The 6,000-nt window shown below is 48.0% G+C and overlaps 1 protein-coding gene across 6 annotated transcripts in view; it reads right to left on the reverse strand.

Annotated features, from left to right (window-relative positions):
* Nucleotides 1-4,367, reverse strand: part of LOC101539144 (protein FAM156A/FAM156B) — a 67,453-nt gene extending 63,086 nt beyond the window's left edge. The window contains exon 1 of one of the 6 annotated variants that reach the window (XM_055120456.1): nt 4,069-4,367. The gene's annotated coding sequence lies outside the window, so the exon portion shown is untranslated. Of the gene's footprint in view, nt 1-1,260; nt 1,318-3,548; nt 4,047-4,068 lie in introns of those variants that run through there. The other 5 variants (XM_055120458.1, XM_055120455.1, XM_055120454.1 and 2 more) reach the window with 5 other exon arrangements.
* Between the last annotated feature and the right edge of the window lie 1,633 nt (nt 4,368-6,000).

A 6,000-nucleotide genomic window follows, 5' to 3' on the forward strand; every position in this document is an offset into this window, starting at 1 on the left:
TATACTGCTGGATAATTTTAATTTATTTACATAGGTTAAAATTATATAGTATTCAATTGTTACAAATTGACTTATTGATTTATTTTCTGATAATTTCATTTTCTTAGAGTAAGAAATATAAAAAAATTTTTATGTGCCTGTTAAGAGGTAGGTTTGGGGTCACTGGTGGAGTGACAGTCCTAATGGTGGTGGAACTGGTATTGGAACATTCTATGCCAGAAAAAAACTAATTAATAACCTTATAAAACACATTGTTTTAATAAAAATAAATTTTAAAACGCTAAAAATAGAATAAAGATCTCTATAATAAGTAATAAATGAATTAAGTGACGTTACTGAATTCAAGCCCAACAGATACAAAAACTGATGTACTTTTTTCTATATACTAGCAGTGAACAATTATATATCTGTAAAGGAACCATTCACACATAATATTTCAAATATAAAAAGGATCTTTACACTAAAAACTTTAAGAAGCTGAGAAAATAAATGAAAAACCTAAATAGAGATACCATTGTATACAGAGATTGATCAATTAATAACAAGGGACTGGTTAATAAGTTCAGTGTTCAATTCTAGGAATACACACAAATACACACGTCCAATAAGGTTACTAACACACTCCACTTTCATAATGTATATTTTGGCACAAATAGCATTTTATATCTAAATCATATTTACTTGTGTGTGTCCACACAGCATAAATCCATCTTACATGTTACATTTTCCTTATTTATTAATCCTCAATCCACAATTAGATTCTTTCCCTGTTTCCACTATAACTGCTTGACATATCCTAAAATGCAGTTTTACCTCTTCAATATTGTTGTTTTTAAAAACGATTTGACCTGTTTCTTTCCATTTTCACATAAGTTTGGTAGTCATATTTTCCAGAAAATAAATGGAAGGACAGAGAGATGTTGTGGGGATAACCTTATTGGTTATTGACTACGTCACAACATAAACCTTTATAAAGTTGCTTCATTGAACAGATTAAACTGACATATTCTGGTGGTCAGATTGCTGTTAAAATATTATATGACTAAAACTAAAATATTATGACTAAAACTAAAGTATCAATTTTGCAAATCACAGTACTTTTATAAAAATTATTTTGAAAACTTACACATACTCTAATTCAATCACAACTCAATAAAGCAGAAAAAAACAAAACTGTCCCCCAATTATCCACAAGGAGTACCTTCAAGCTATTTCCTGTGTCCTTCTGACATCCTTCTCCCCACCAACCCTTCAACTTACCCTGATTACTGAGGCCACTCTTTGAGCCAAGCTCCATCAGCCATTCTTCCTGGACCCTGGAACCAAATCATTTACTGTAGAACAATATTCAGAAGCCAAAATCTTGGGGTTTGGTGTACTTATGACTATCATCATATTGCTATTTCCAGGAACTTTGAAATACATGTTTGGACTAAACACACATATACAGAGTTACCTTGACATCTATCAGTCTTTCCATATATATAAACGAACATGTTTAAAACCATAATTCTTAAGGAGACCTACAGTTCTAGTTTTACTCATTGGATGTTTTTCTGGTTCTCTCCTCTTCTGTACCTGAAACTCCCTTTTCCAAACATGATGGAATGGACTCTTGAGTCTAACCATTTACTCAGTTGATGAACCCTACCATATGAGACAAACGTTTGGAACGCAGAAGCCTTTCCCACATGCTCTATTGAACCATCTCCTGCTCTTGGCCTCCACACCTACTCAATCCTCCACCTAGAAACCTTGATCCAGTTAGCCTCCCCTTCCCTCCCCAACCCCCGCGCCTCACCAAACCACTGGGACAAAAGCCCTTGAACTCTGTCACCCACTGCTGCTGCGCCATATGCTTGTGCCTGGGCTGTCCTGCAAGTTGAAGAGCCCTACACAACACACTTTCCTTGATATGCCACGGGGAAATCCATCTGGGGAAAAGCAAAGGCACAAAACAGAAGGACAGGGAAGACAGGGCAGGAAAGGGGATAGGGGCTAGCTCGTAACAGGATCAATTAGGCAAGGTGAAGTGGGCGGAACATAGGCAATATTATGACGCCAAATCTTTTTCTCAAGGTCCGACACCCTTCCTGCTCTTCTGCCCCATCTCTTCTTAGCTCTGTGGCCTTGCCATCCACCAAGAGCACACACGTTTCCAGGGCTGGATTCCTGAATCTGGCTCCCTGGCTGATGCTTAGTGTGGATATATCCTCCTTGCATCTCTGACTCTCAGTCCCCATCTCCAGGATGGAGTAGCAATTCAGGTTAGCAACTTTGGGGGTGAGCCGCTCACCTGCTGCTGTACATGTGAACTGGGGCTGGCCCCACCACCCTCCCAGGTTGCAGACACAACAGAGACTGCACACCACACTTCAATGAGCACTATGTGCTGTAGGAAGTGATGAGAGTTTCAGCAGCATCGTGATGCCTCCAGCTTTAGAACTCACCAAACGTTTTTCCCTCAGGTGGCTCACCAAACGTTTTTCCCTCAGGTGGCTCACCAAACGTTTTTCCCTATGGCGGCTTTCTCCCTTCTTCCTGGTCTCTGTGAAGCGATCACCTTTTTCAGGGAGACATTCCTGATCAACTTGAAGGCAAGTTGCTACAAGATCAACTTGTGACAACATCCCCCAAAATAAACCTGAAGGGGAAAAGAAAAACCCTTTTCCCCCTGTCCACATATCTTTCAATGGGGCGCTATGTCCCCCTTGGATGCACTAGATACCTATTTAGTGGCCACACCAAATGAAATCAGGCTCTTTCCCTGACAGATGCTTTCAAGACTCTTGATGCTGAACTGCTGGGTGCAGACCCTTGACAATAATGGTACGATGCACAGCGGAGACAAACACTGGCCCAACTTTCCAGATTTTGAAACACTTGGCCACCAGAAACATGTGGCTTGTCCGGTCAAGCCTCATCTGGACTTGGGGGTGTGCACTTGCAGTCTGCCTGCACCCTTACTCCCAGGACAGAGACCTCCCGCCCCAAATGGAAGAGATTGCAGTCCTGACACATTGACCCCCGCCGGCTCACCGAACACAGTCTAAAGAGATTCACAAGAGTCCTCGCCCAGGACTCCGGGCTGGGGCTCACTCTTCCCACACAGGCCCTTGCCAAGCACCACCCAAGAACGAAGTCTTCCTGGACGAATCAAATGAAAACGACTCAGACACTTGGCAGACTAGACACCCGCTCCCAACCTTCAGGACACTTCCCAGAACAGACGCTTCCCAGAGCACACAAGGACCAAGTCCAAGAAACTGCTCAGCCTCTCACCATCAACAAAAGGTCCCCAGAAAAATCCCAGTCTCTGGCCCCTGAACCCAGACCTCGATCTCTTCAGGTCCTTCACACCCTCAGGCAAAACATGGCCCCACCACTGCATCCCAAGCAACTCCCACAGTCCCAATCGGGTCCCGGAATCCCGAACAACTCAGACATTGCAACAGGCCCGGGGCACAGACTGGCGCAGAGTCAGCACGAAGTCCCGCAACTAGAAAAGGCACAAGCAGGTCCACAGGACACGCCACTAAGAATCTTACCCCACGGAGACAAACGCCCTCTGCGAACACACCCCTTCACCGGCCAAGTCCCACAGGCTCAGGGCTGTCACTGTCCCCGACCGCTCCTGAGTCGGTTACCCAGCGACAGGCAGGCTGCGAGGGTCCTGGGGGGTTGCCGCGGGCCGGGGCAGCGCCCTGCTCCAGCCCCTCTCCCGAGCCGGTGGGTGCGGGCAGCGGGAGGCTGCGGGGGCGGCGCCACCGTCCCTCTGGGCCGGGGACCGCTGACACCGACGGGATCACGTGGAGGCGGTCGGGACCGCGCGTCCAGCGTCGGGCGGGCCCCGCAGCCGGCTCACAGCCCCTCACGCTGCCCGCGCGGGGCGGCCGGGGCGCCGAGTGTCCGCGGGAGGACGCCGGGTGCGGGGCCGCAGGCACGGCCCAGCCTGAGCCCGCGCGCGGCAGCGGCCGCCCCGGACGGCCGAGGTCGAGGTTGCGGGAGGGAGGGGCGGGGCCGGCCCGGCGTCCATCCGGGGCCACCCCGCACCCCGGATGCGCTTACCCCGCCGTCTCCCGGCGGCCAATCGGCGCCCCGCGGCCTCGGCCCCGCTCCCCACATCCGGGAAAGGGTCTCGGCCCGGGGCGGCCCCCAGCTGCGCGGGCCCGTGTGGCCGGGGCCGGGGCGCTCGGGCTGCAAGAGGCGAGGACAGCGCGGCTGGGGACAACGTGGGGCGGCACGCGGTGGTCACGCACACGGGGTCACCCGAGCCCCGGTGGCGGCTGCGGGAGTGGTGGGCCCGCCCGAGAGCCTCCGTGCGTGCAGCCGGCGGCCGCGCCGCCCCTCCCGAGCGCCCCTCGCCGGTGACCGGGGGACGCGCCCTGCTGCTCCCTGCGCGGGAGGGCGGGGGGGGGGATGCAAAGCCCCGGGTCCCTGCAGTGGCTCCCACGCTGAGTGCCCCTTGCTGTCAGGGAGACCCACAGGCCCCTTCTTTGTGCTGGGCGCTGCGTGCTTGTGACTCCCGATGTGCGCAGAAGCAGGGCCCAGTCCCTTTTTCAGAGTGGAACAGCCTCTCGGTACTGCTCTGCATTCGTGGAGTCATTGTCATTCACTCTCTTCCAGTTCTGTGTCAGGCGTTATTCTAGGTGTTAGAAATAGATTCATGTGGAAAACATGGGGGCCGGAGCGATAGCACAGCGGGTAGGGCGTTTGCCTTGCACGCGGCCGACCCGGGTTCGATCCCCGGCATCCCATATGGTCCCCCAAGCACCGCCAGGAGTAATTCCTGAGTGCAAAGCCAGGAGTAACGCCTGAGCATTGCTGGGTGTGACCCAAAAAGCAAAAAAAAAAAAAAAAAAAAGAAATAGATTCATGTGGAAAACAACAAAACGTATGCGCCTGTTACAGAAATCTGACCCATAACCATAAGCAGGCACTCGAGACTGTAGAGGGACAGCCGTGTCTTATTTATACATGTGGACTAGACCAAAATGGGTAGAACCCTGAATGCAATTCTCATGGTTTATATACGTTGGATATAGGATTCACCAATTCTCTATGAACAATTCTCTCCTCTTTCATTAATAATAGTTGCTAACATATGTAATGCTTGGTAGAATCAGTGATTAATACATTGGTTTAGTTTTCATATAGACATTTATTGTTTCTGTGACTGCTCTGTTGCTACTCAAGCATCCGGATCTGTCTGGCTCACCTGCTCTGTTCTGGTCATACATTTACTGATCTTTTCCCAGCTCTTAGAGAAGTGGTCACTCAGAGGTCCTGAATCTAGTTTCCTGCTTCTGCTCCGTTTACCCACTACATCCTCATAGAGCTTACTTTCAACTAGTACGGTAGAGCAGAAAAAGAAGACATGGTCAGGTGTTGGAAGTTGATATTTTTATTATTTTTAATTGAATCACTACAAGATGCACAGTTGCAAAGCAGCTCATGGTTGACTTTCAGTGATAGAATGTTCTAACACCCATTCCTTCACCAATGTACATTTCTCACCATCAATATCCCCAGTTTCCATCCTGCCACCTCTCCCCACCTGCCTCTATGGCAGGCAGTTTTCTTCTGTTTTTTCTCTTCCCAATTTATTCATTATTTCATGATTATTCTGATAATCTTGGCATTGCTTTTAAAATTTTTTTTAATTCTTTAAATTTTTTAGTAGTGAATCACCTTGGGGTACAGTAATAGATCTATAAACTTTCGTGCTTGCGTTTCAGTTATACAGTGATCAAGTACCCATCCCTCCCTTGCTCTCTCTGTTTCCTTCTGGGTATTAGGGTTTGCAATAATGTACTGAAAGGTTATGTATGCAATTGCTATTTTAAAATTTTAAATATCTTGGAGAAAGTTACATGTCTAGAAGAGTGATTAAGATGTTTCTAGGTATTTAATATTTGAGTGGATACCTACAAGAGATGAATATATGGGAGAATTATATCTTGGATATAATTCTTACGAAGGTAAGGGCCAGTATAAATG

This window comes from Sorex araneus, chromosome X (genome assembly GCF_027595985.1).
Source record: "Sorex araneus isolate mSorAra2 chromosome X, mSorAra2.pri, whole genome shotgun sequence".
Lineage (NCBI taxonomy): Eukaryota > Metazoa > Chordata > Mammalia > Eulipotyphla > Soricidae > Sorex > Sorex araneus.